The sequence below is a fragment of the Lissotriton helveticus genome, chromosome 1_1 (assembly GCF_964261635.1).
Source record: "Lissotriton helveticus chromosome 1_1, aLisHel1.1, whole genome shotgun sequence".
In the NCBI taxonomy this organism is placed as follows: domain Eukaryota; kingdom Metazoa; phylum Chordata; class Amphibia; order Caudata; family Salamandridae; genus Lissotriton; species Lissotriton helveticus.
This window is the reverse complement of record NC_136057.1, coordinates 1,555,000,196-1,555,012,560: the sequence shown is the minus strand read 5'-3', so window position 1 is coordinate 1,555,012,560 and position 12,365 is coordinate 1,555,000,196.

The following is a 12,365-nucleotide window of genomic DNA, read 5'->3' as shown; positions in this document are numbered from 1 at the left end:
GTTCCCCATGGGAACAGTCCAGTCCGAACTACTAAGACAGGTCCTCCCTGGACTGGAAACAAGCATTCTGGGACTGGTTTTAGGGCATCACCCCATAGCAGCCAGGCTAGCTTGAATCCAGTGGCGCAGTGAGCACAGGACCCACGTCTGGACATACCCTTCCCACTTAGGGTGACAAATGTAAAAGGAACAAATGATAGACAGAATGCTGAACATTGCAAATCTTTACTCCCAGTCAAAAAGACGTGGGTTTAAACCTTTGTTCTTTTGCTCACCACATCACCCCAGTTTGGACCCAGCCATATGCAAATCCGTCTTGACCCTGTTTCCCATGGGAACAGTCCAGCCCATACTGCCATGCTAGGTCTTCCCTGACCCAGAAACAAGCTTCTTGGGACCGATTTTGGGGTAACACTCCTCATCAGTCAGGCTAACTTCAATCTGGTGACGTAGCAAGCACGGGACACACCTTTGGGCATACCCTTCACTCTAGAAACACAAAGTTGATGGAAACTGTAATGCTCCTTGCAAGACAGATGGTTCTTGATTTAAGAGAGCAGGAAAGGACAGGAGGAAATAACGTCCCTGATGAATACAAATCCGTACGCAAGGTAATGCCGCAATGGAATCAAAGGAGGGAGTGTTGATGAATGATTACAGTGTGATACAGCAGGGTAGAGCAGGTCAGGCGGGGGTGCTACGTGCATTAAATGGGTAATTGAAAAGAGACAGGCCAGATGAGGACAGGACAGTGTTTGCATTCATGCCACCTGCAGGAAGCTGAAGAAACAAATGCAATTGTTGCCTGGCAGTAGTTAGTACTCAGAAAACAAACCATGAAAACGGTGGTCAGTGGAAAACGTATTCCATAGAGACTTACTGAAGCTCTTATGGTGACACATCCAGGGTGCTTCACTTGATAATAAACTTGATGCCTTATTTGGTAAGCTATATTACCAACAAAATGCCTCATATCATTTTGTTTATTGGTATGTGTGATCAATGCCTGCTCCTTTCGTGATGCACGGATGCAAACTTCAACAGAGTGTTGCCGTGCATTGCTGCTATTGGCTGTGTATTAGTCACGTGACGTGGAGTCTGATATTGTATACATAGGCAAGTGTTTGGTCATCAGAGGAGGATCTCACATTTTGTTCCGGGAATCCCTTGCAGAGCTCCTTCTGCAGTTGTGTGCTCTGTATAATAAACTATTTATGCTGGTACCGGAGGCTCCTGAAATCTGTTCAGAATGAGCCTAGCTTTGCTTGTCGACAGTGCTCCTTCAGATTGATAACCCTTTCCCAAGCCGTTTCAGACAACTTTCTGTGATGGAAACCTCAGAACTGTATGCAAAGGCACCCTTGGACTACTAAAAGTATGGCGATACCATACAGTATACACTTCTCATTGGGCCCGCTCCTTCTTTCCCTTCAGAATAGAGCTGGGATGCAGTCTCCTACCAGTCCACTCAAAACTTATTATGACGGCAATCGAGAGGTCATTTACATAAAGAAATCATGCAGTAAATGAGATGTACCCTGTTCCGCATGTACGTCCTCAGTCAATAATACAACATACTTGCTTCACTTCACTCACACACACTACAGTACTAATAGTGCATGCTAAATTCAATCAATCAATCAATCATATCATTTGTAAAGCGCACTACTCACCCGTGATGGTCTCAAGGCGTTGGGGTGGGGAATGCTGCTACTGCTCGAAAAGCCAGGTCTTGAGGAGTTTTCTGAAGGTCAGCAGGTCTTGGGTCTGCCGTGGGTGGATGGGGAGGGTGTTCCAGGTCTTGGCGGCGAGGTGGGAGAACGATCTGCCACCTGAGGTCGCTCTTCGGAAGTGGGGAACTGTAGCGAGGGCGAGGTCGGTGGAGCGGAGCTGGCGGGTGGGGGTGTAGAAGCTGAGTCGTCTGTTGAGGTACATTGGTCCGGTGTTCTGGAGTGCCTTGTGGACCGGGAGCCAGTGCAGGTCTCTCAGGTGGGGTGTGATGTGGCTGCGGCGAGGGATGTCGAGGATCAGGGGTGCAGAGGCGTTCTGGATGCGTTGGAGCCGTCTCAGGAGTTCGGCCGAGGCTCCTGTGTAGAGGGCGTTACCATAGTCCAACCTGCTGCTGACAAGGGCCTGGGTGACTGTTCTTCTCGTTTCAGTGGGGATCCACTTGTGGATCCTACGTATCATGCGGAGGGTGTTGAAGCAGGAGGAGGAGACGTTGTTGACCTGTTTAGTCATGGAGAGGGTGGAGTCAAGGATGACCCCAAGGTTGCGGTCGGTGGGTGTTAAAGCAATTCCCAGTGCGGTCGACCACCAGGAGTCGTCCCAGGCCGAAGGGTTGGATTTGAGGATGAGGACCTCCGTGTTGTCCGAGATCAGCTTCAGTCGGCTGTTCCTCGTCCATTCAGCAACGGCCTTCATTCCTTCATGAAGGTTGGTTTTGGCGGTGTGGGGGTCCTTGGTGAGGGAGAGTATCAGCTGGGTGTCATCGGCGTAGGAGAGGATGTTGAGGTCACGCCGATGGGCGACTTGGGTGAGCGGGGCCATGTAGATATTAAACAGAGTTGGGCTGAGGGATGAGCCCTGGGGTACGCCGCAGATGATCTCGGTGGCTTCGGAGCGGAAGGGGGGAAGGTGGACGCTCTGTATTCTGCCAGAGAGGAAGGAGGTGGTCCAGTCCAGGGCCTTCTCTTGGATCCCAGCGTGTGGAGGGGTGTTCGTAGTGTGTGGTGACAGACCGTGTCGAAGGCGGCTGACAGATCCAGGAGGATGAGGGCCGCCGTTTCTCCGTTGTCCAGCAGGGACTTGATGTCATCGGTGGCGGTGATGAGGGCAGTCTCGGTGCTGTGGTTGTTGTGGAACCAGGACTGGGAAGGGTCCAGGATGTTGTTCTCCTCGAGGTAGCGGGTCAGTTGTTCGTTGACGGTCTTCTCGATGACCTTGGCCGGGAACGGGAGCGGGGAGATGGGCCGGAAGTTCTTGAGGTCCTTGGGGTCCGCCTTGGGTTTCTTGAGTAAGGCGTTGAACTCGACGTGCTTCCAGCTCCCTGGGAAGGATGCTGTCTCGATGGAGGTATTGATGACTTTCCGGAGATGGGGTGCAATGGATGTGCTGGCTTTGTTGAAGATGTGGTGTGGGCATGGATCTGACGGAGATCCAGGGTGGTTGGTGTTCATGATCTTAATGGTGTTATCGTCGTTGATGTTGGTCAGGTAGAGCAGGCGGTTGGTGCGGATGGTGGTCATGGTGGTGAAGGTCTCAGTGGTTGTCGAGGTGGTCCTGGCGTTGAAACTGTCGTGGATGTCTGTGATCTTGCGGTGGAAGAAGGTGGCCAGCGAGTCGCACAGGTCTTGCGAGGGTGGGACGTCGTTGGTGTTGCAGCTGGGGTTGTAGAGTTCCTTCACGATGTTGAAGAGCTCTTTGCTGATGTGTGCATTGTTGTCTAGGCGGTCTTTGAAGGAGGCCCTTTTGCCGGATCTGATGAGGTGATGGTGTCTGCGGGTGGCATTCTTGTGGGCGGCGTGGCTGTCCGGTATTCGTTTACTGAGCCAGATCTTCTCCAGCTTTCGGCAGGTTTGCTTGGAGGCCCGGAGGTCTTCAGTGAACCAGCTGGCTTTCTTGTTGGTATGATTGTTGGAGGATTTCTTGATCGGGGCGAGGGTGTTGGTGCAGTCATTGATCCACTGTCTGAGGTTGCGGGCGGTGGTGTCGGGGTCGGTATGGTCGGCGGGTGGGCTCTGGGTGAGGGTGGTGGTAAGCTGGTCTTCAGTGACTTTGCTCCAGCAGTGGTGAGGCATCTGTTGGGTGCGGTGGTGGTGCGTGGTGGGTTTCTTGAAGGTGAAGGGAATGCAGTGGTGGTCGGTCCAGTGGAGTTCGATGGTATGGTTGAAGGAGACGTGGGGGCTTGCGGAGAAGATGGGGTCAAGCGTGTGACCGGCGGAGTGGGTGGGTGTTGTGACGAGTTGTCTGAGTCCAAGGTTGGCTAGGTTGTCGATCAGGGTGGTGGAGCTGGTGTCATCATTGTTCTCGAGGTGGAAGTTCAGGTCCCCGAGGAGGATGGAGTCCGTGGAGGCGAGGGTGTGTGTGCTGACGAAGTCGGCGATGGAGTCGCTGAACTGTGGTCGGGGTCCGGGCAGTCTGTAGATGAGGGTTCTTCTGAGGGTGGTGTTGGGGTTGGTGTGGATCTGGAAGTGCAGGTGTTCGGCAGTGCTGAGGGTGTCGTCGGTGTTGGTCGAGACTCTGAGAGTGTTCCTGTGGACGATGGCGATTCCTCCTCCCGCTGTGTTGGTGCAGTCCTTGCGGGTGATCTTGTAGCCTTCCGGGACGGCTATGGCTGTCGGGTGCGAGGCGGGGCCGCGTAGCGGGTTACATATGAGGGGATGTGGGAGGGAGGAGCAGCTGGAAGGCGGGAGCGGGGCGGCGTATAGGATTGCAGGTGGGCGGGCACAGGGACGCAGCGGCGGGAAACATGGGCGGGGGCCACGGGAGAACTGGGCACAGGAAGGAAAAACAAGTTTAGGCAAGAAAACAAGTACAGGCACAGAGGAATTAAAACAAGTCTGGGCAAGAAAGCAAGTTAGGTACAGGGGAATAAAAACAAGTCTGGGCAAGAAAGCAAGTACAGACACAGAGGAATAAAAACAAGTCTGGGCAAGAAAGCAAGTTAGGCACAGGGGAATAATAACAAGTCTGGGCAAGAAAGCAAGTACAGGCACAGGGGAATAAAAACAAGTCTGGGCAAGAAAGCAAGTTAGGCACAGGGGAATAAAAACAATTCTGGGCAAGAAAGCAAGTACAGGCACAGGGGAATACAAACAAGTCTGAGCAAGAAAGAAAGTACAGGCACAGAGGAATAAAAACAAGTCTGGGCAAGAAAGCAAGTACAGGCACATGGGAATAAAAACAAGTCTGGGCAAGAAAGCAAGTACAGGCACAGGGGAATAAAACAAGTCTGGGCAAGAAAGCAAGTTAGTCACAGGGGAAAAATACAAGATTAGGCAAAAACAATGCAGGCAGAGCCGTGCAGCAGTGTGGGGAGCGACCTGCCTGTGAGCAGGGTCATAGGTCGCAATAATGACTTACTTTGCTTTTTGGATTTAATGAGAGGCCTGCTGCTGCTCGAGTCATCGGGACACACACTGTTTGCTTTTGAGATGATTTAACCCATTCGACTGACTAGCACCACTGCAGCTGCGCAGTACGGTATGGCGGGCAAACATTTGAAACATTGTTCTAATCTGCATTTGTCCGGCTCGAGGGGAAACTGATGATTCAGCGCCAAGGAGAAACAGACAGGGCCAGGTTAATCCTGTCATTGATACCACACTAACACTACTAATATTGCTGTTTGTTAGGCTTGAGGCAGGGACCTCATCCGGGCAGTTAAAGGCAGGCGGCTGCGGCTTCAAATTTTAATATTTTACAAACAAATCTAAATATGTGTAGACACGGCGCTAAGAAATAAGTGCCGGTGCTAAGTACCAGAAAGCACCCGCACAAACTAAGCACTGCCTCAGAGACAGAAGGCTCCAACAACCTTGAAGTCAGCACCTAGACTCGGCCATCTGTGAGTCTACCCTGCCAGGTGGAGCCACCACAATCCTAGTCCCTTGGAAGTGATCATAAGGTGCTCTGCCATCCTCTGTGTATTTAGTGGAACCAACTCTTCTTCACTGCTGTGCGGTGCAGCCTTCGAGCGAGGCTGATGCATTGCCTCTGCTGGACGGATCGGAACCATCGCAAAGACCTACACTGCAGCCCAGTGCCTCATCAGAACCACCCCTGTGTGGCTGGAATTTGCATCACCAGCCCTCATTGATGTGATCATTGCAACCGATGCAGGATCTTGCATCGTAGCCTCACAACATTTTGGAACCAATGCATCACTTCGGGTGTGAGGCACATCTTTGATGTGGATCCTCACAATGCTCCTCTAACCAGTGTTTAAGGTACTCTGTTCAGTGGGCCTAACTGTGTCACTGTAGCTCGCCCATGCTCCATCATGGTCAGCCTGAGCATGTGACTTTACCCTGGTCTGGCTCGATCAACTTTCAAGTTTCAAGTCCATTTTTTATTAAAGTGCACAGTTAATTAAAACCATAGCACTAAGTGCATAAATAAAACCTTTAAAAAAACGTATTAAAAAATGGTTTAAATGGTGGTAGTGAGGTTCTGGACTTTTTAGAGTCCAGAGGTGTCAGGGAAACAACACCCAAAAGACCCCTGAGTTCCTTCCTGTCTCGGTGCACAAATAAACAGAGACACGGGCTTCTCGATGGTGGCATCAGAGACCAAGGTTTATTTACTGCAGGGATACAGAAGTCACAGGAACCACACAAAGGCAGATTCTAGGAGACTGTTCGAATTGTACAGAGTGGGTCGCTCCTTATATACATGGAAAATGACTTTAGGCAACATTGTTAAAATATCTTCCATGCCTAGCCCGGTATCTCAAACAAAACATTAAACATATACCAACGATAATTATTTGCAAGTTTCCAGTATTCGATCAAGTCTTCATGTCAGTTTTCTATTCATAGATCGATCCGCCTCATCGTAAAAAATGTTTCCTCCCCATAGTAAAAGCCCAGAAGGAAAGGAGCAGAGCCAGGTGTAGAAGATAGAAAAGCAGGATAAGAGATGCTTGTGGGTCATAAAACGGGCACGGCTACTGTCTTCGGCCTCCTAATCGTGATCAGGCCAACGAACACGAGAACCAGTATAACAGGACTGGCTTCAGGCAAGGGAGGCAGCTTCTGCCAAGTCACGCAGCATCAGCCTTCCTGAACTAAAGCTTACGTGTCCCTAACAAGGTGATTCAGCTGGGGTCAACGTTCGTCTATTGGCTATGTGAGGGCAAGAAACAAAATGGACGCCGTATCTAAAATGGATGCCGTGTGTTTTCAACAGAATGCCCAATTTCTCAGTGTATCCGTGCTAGTAGCACAGCGAAAACACTGCCACATATATAATGGATCATTTACGGTTCACTGGTACCAAAATCGTGTCAGTACTACGATACCGAAAACACGGGCTCGGATCGCTACAGAACCTCAGACCGTCCTTTTGCCCTTACATAGGCAATAACTCACTCTATGTCAGAGTCTATCTCTATATTCATTAAGTCACTGATATGGTGCTGGAGCATCATTCTATCTCGTAACGTCTCTCCCGAAACAGGCGGCCTTCTTACGCATGTTGCGGCACAGTGGCCACATAAGGCAGGACCACACTGAACAACGAGACAGCATGAGAATAGGAACACCAACACAACACCAATGACCATCAGAACCTTCCATCCCCAAGCAGATAACAGATTCCAAAGCCATCCCATCAGCGACCAATCACCTTTATCTACGTGAATAGAGTCAGCGATCTTGTGTAACTTAGAAATGGCCTCGTACACTGTTGGAGCATTATTAGGAATAAAAACACAGCAACTCGATTGGATCATCTTACATACTCCACCTCGATCTGCAAGTATTACGTCAAGAACCATACGGTTCTGCAACGTCATGAGGCGATCCGCCTGGAGCTCAGCTGTCAGGTTACTAAGGGCACCGGCAGTTTCAGTAATAGTGGATTCAACTACCCGTGTTAGTTGACGCAAGTTCCTACTATTGGCCATGGGCCCCCAGAACGGAAGGAAACCCTTAAAAAAATCTCCTGCTTCTTGGCCAGCAGTATCTTCTTTGTCGAAGATACCTCTCACAACTCTAGTCTTGTGACAATCCGGTGCAGCAGTGTATGTCGGAGGTAACAGTCGGGGAATATAACAGGAGCCTGAAAAGTCAGCCGGCAGCCATGTATATGCTCTGTCTTGGCAGACAAAATAGGTACCCTTAGCAGCTAAGAATGCAGGGGGAAACTGTGCTGGAAAAACGTACGTTTCAGTACAGTCACTCTTCCCTAGCCAAGCTCTCGTGTTCCTCCCATTCCCTTGCAAACAGACTTGACCTTGGTGGGGTACGCCCCAAATCGGAGTCGAGCTCTTACGCTTGTTCTCACCCAAACTAATGCCATACTCCGTAGCATTCCAACCCATATAAACTCGCAACTCATCCTTGGGAACAAGCGAAGTGTCATTGACATCACTAACCATGTCAGTAATTCCCTTTACCAAGGCTCTATTAGCAGAGTTATACCTAGTGGAACGCGGAGGTCGCGGGGGATAGGTCTCAGCGCAAATGCCTCCTTATCTGCCAACAGTGAGTCATTTTTAACTTTCTTCTTTACCATGGCCTCAACCTGGGAGTAGCTATTGCCTCCTATTGTTCTGTTAGTCTAAGGCTTGCTAAAGAACTGGTGAGTTAATATGTAGCCAAGGAGTGATCTCTCCTGCTGATGTCTACCCAAAGTTGGTGATTCAGTGTCCCACTGGTAGCTTCCTTTGGCTTGTAAGATCTTTTTATGGAGTCTCCGAGCCTTGCTATGGATTGCTTAACTAGGCCAAATTCAAAAGATCAGTTGGGCTGTAGACGAGTATCCTGGCAGGGAGAAAACAGTCATGAAGAGCTTGATAATAGCATTATACATGTGACTGGCTTCTCTACACCTTAAGGCTTCATTTCCATAGGTGATAGTCAGAATTAGTTTGTCCTTGATTCTTCTCAGAAGGAGTAGGTATGTAGAAGATGCTGTGCCTGCTTTTATGCTCTTGAAAGCTGCAGTAAGAGCTACTGATTTTTGGTACATGAGTTCCAGATGTTGCTTGAAGCCACCCTGTCTGTGGAGAAGCATGCTCCAGTATTTATGCTCTGTTACCTCCTATACTTTGTGCTTGTCCATATGCCACCAATAAGGGCTCTGTGACAGTTGTCCTTGAATTATTAATTTAGACTTCTTTAGGTTGATTTTCAATGTGCGTTTTTGGGAGTATAAAGCTGTAGCATTTAGAAGCCTATGGAGGCTGAATTTTGTTAGGCAAAGTGGCACTAAGTCATCAGCGTACATCAGAACTAGAAGCTCAATGTTGCCCAGATTGAGAGTGTGTGAATTAACCTGGACTAAGCTGGTGAGAAGGTCAGCTAAGAATAGATTAAAGAGAGTGGGGACTAGCACACACCCTTGCTGTGACCTTTGATTGTTTGGATTCTTTCTCGATATGTGAGCACCGTCTCCTAGCATGATTCAGACCCAGGTGCCAGTATAGAGGAAGATTAAGGCTCTCAGCAATGGGTTAAGTATACCAGTATTTGTATACCAGTATTTGTAAAGTGCACAGCTACCTCCAAAGTGATGTCCCGGCGCTGGGGGCCCTCGGGAAGATTAATCAACCTATTGCCCAGAGTCCCATGGTGCTGGCCTGACCTGCCGCCGGCACCGGGGATCGAACTGTAAACCCCGTAGTCCGGAGTCAGGCACCCTGGCCTCTGTGCCACACTTCTGTAGCGAGGAATGATTGCCAAAAAATATGGAATACGTTTAAGAGACTTTATTAGTCTTTTTAAAGTAGAAAAGAAACGGACCCACAGCGAGGTGGCTGCCCATTATGAGATAGATAGAAGACAAATCCAAGATTCTAGAATGAAAGAATGAGAGAAGACAAAGATAGAAAGATAAGAAAGATAGAGAGATTAAAGACATTACATATCTTCCCCTTTACAGAGAAACAAGAAGATACAACTTTGTACATTTTTCAAAATACATAACATTACAATAGTATAAAATCTTTAAAATTAGCTGGTAACTTTTTTTTTAAACATTTTATTCACAGCTGTTCAGTACACATGTACGCAGTTACATATCAATACACATATTCATCAGCCATTTTTTCCCGTTTTCTCCCCATTACGGTCTTCCCTGAATCTCAGAGTGACATAGGAGGTTAGAGCAATGCAGCAACCATTAGAACTTCTTCGAATATCTAGGCCTATTACATATGTTCTGTAATACCGAGGATCCATAACCTCCCCTCAACATTGTCCTGACTTGCAACAGGAAGAAGGCAAAATGAAAAGTGAAAAAAAAAACATTCTCTAACTTTCCCCCCCCCCCCGGTGGTAACGGAACCCTCCCTAAGCTAATGCCAGCCGACCATGTCCAGTATATTCACTTGGCATGCCCTAAGTTCAGATAGTCCGTGTGCTTCTTTGGGTACTAACAGACCACGCCCAAGGGACCCCAGTGTTATGTGAACTAATTACGCTCTGTCCCCTTGTGCCGGGACGAAATCCATCTCTTCAAACGTCACCATCATGATCTCCCATTCTTGTGATATAGGATATTTCCTCTGACCTCGGTCTTCCTCCCTTCTAAGGGCCGCTCCCTCCGCCCGACCCCATCTCATCACCTCCGATTGACACAAGGGTACCCCCGGCAGTCTGGGGGACTTCCACCTCATCGTCAGCGTTCTGACTGCCAACAGGAGCGCCAAGTCAAGGAATTTCTGCTGTGCCTTCTGTGTTTTGGTCTGTCTATGGAACCCCACCAGGCAGGGCAGAGCCTCCCGGGCACCGGCATGTGAGTGATCTTACGGAGAGCTTGGCATATCTCCGTCCAGTACTCCTGTATGCGTATGCAGGACCAGACCATGTGGAGGAACCCAGCCTCCGCCTCTCCACACCGTGAACAACTGTGGGGGGAGTTTGGGAACATTCTGTGTAGCCTCTGGGGGGGTCAGATAGGCTCTGTGCAAGACCATCACCTGAATAAATCTGAATTTAACATTCCGCGAAACCCGCCTAGGGTGTTCCAGAATAGTCTGCCAGTCGTTATCCATCAGTAATGTGTCTGTGTCTTGAACCCATATGTCCCTAAGTGTCGTGAGCAGGATTGCTGCGTGTGTTCGGATCCCCGTGTACAGCCAGCGTACTAGAAGTCCCCCTGCTCCCATGTAGTATAATAAATGAACCAGCACATTCTGCGCAGGTTGGGTGCGCTGTGGTGCCCAAACGGTTCTTTTTGGTTTTTTTTTTCAATTTTTGTTCAAGTTTTCACAACACAGTTTTTTACCCTCAATCCTCCCACCCCCCCTCCCCCTCATGAGGACAGGTACACTTATTGTTACATACATAGGTAATTAAGTACACGAAAACGGACATCATACAGAGGGAATAAAGGAAAAAAACAAAAACATCAGAGCTCAATGCACTCTTAATCATACATTTCCTCCTGTAATGTCTCAATGATACCACAATATTGTGCTGTGATTTTAACGTTTATCAATGGCTTTTCCCATTACTCCGCTCAATGCTCCTGAATCCAGTCTAGCAGAGGTGCCCAGACTTTCATGCCCCTCTTCCGAATATTACGCCCCTTCTGTTTATAGATGGCGACCTCGAGGCTGCATGTCGCAAGTAATCTAGCCTTCCATTGAGGAAAGGATGGTGGAGTAGGATCTAGCCAGGCTGATGCGACGCACAGCCGAAAATGGCCATTGCAACAAAAATCAGCCCTTGTACCTGTTTAGGACGATCATTACTAGAGATGCTCAACATAACCTCTTCGGTTGTAATGTTAATCCTAGCATGGGTAATGTCCGAAAGAAAGCCAGATATTTCATTTAATACATTTGTTAGGATATTACATGTGGCGAACATATGGACAATGTCTGCAGCGGGGAGCGCATATCGTGGACATGTAGTGCCTTTACCAGTCCCCCACTTTGCAATTTTATACGGGGTATAGTATAATGAAAAATATGTCTTGTAAAATTGCGCCTGTAGTTTTATGGACAATAAGCAAGTGAGTGACAAATCGTATGCAATGAGGAGGATACTGGATGGAACTTCCAGTTTAATCTGCCATGCCGCCCCATGTTTGTCCATGTCATCTGGGAGTAAGGCATTAAAGTTTTCATAGATCTCACCAATTCTAGGGGGCGTATTACTGCATAGATTTTCTATAGCTTGGCATGTTTGGAATTTATTACGCCCACCCCCCTTCTTTTGTAGGAAATCTCTCACCTGAAGGTATTTGAAAAAGTCCCTACTGGAAATATTAAAGTCTTTTTTTAATTCATCATATGATTTAATTCCCTGGGCCGTAAAAAAGCACCCGAGCTGCCCTATCCCTGATGCACACCATCTTCGTATACAGGAGTCATGAAATATTTCTGGGAGATCTGTATTCTGTGACACCGGTGTGTAATGTGAATATCGGCCTAGACCAAATAGCTTTTTAACATTCCCCCAAACTTTGACGACACTAGAGATGGTTTTGAATTTCACTTTTTTCAGGTGATCATCATTAACATGTCGCCAGAGACATCCTGTACTCCCATTCCCCAGGATGAGTTCTTGAGGTGTGGGAATATTCGAATCATCTGGGTTAGTAATTAATAGTCTTATGCTATAGTTCATTACCAACATCTATTTTTAAACAACAAGGGGACCCCAATTAGTATCAGCGAGGGACCTCGG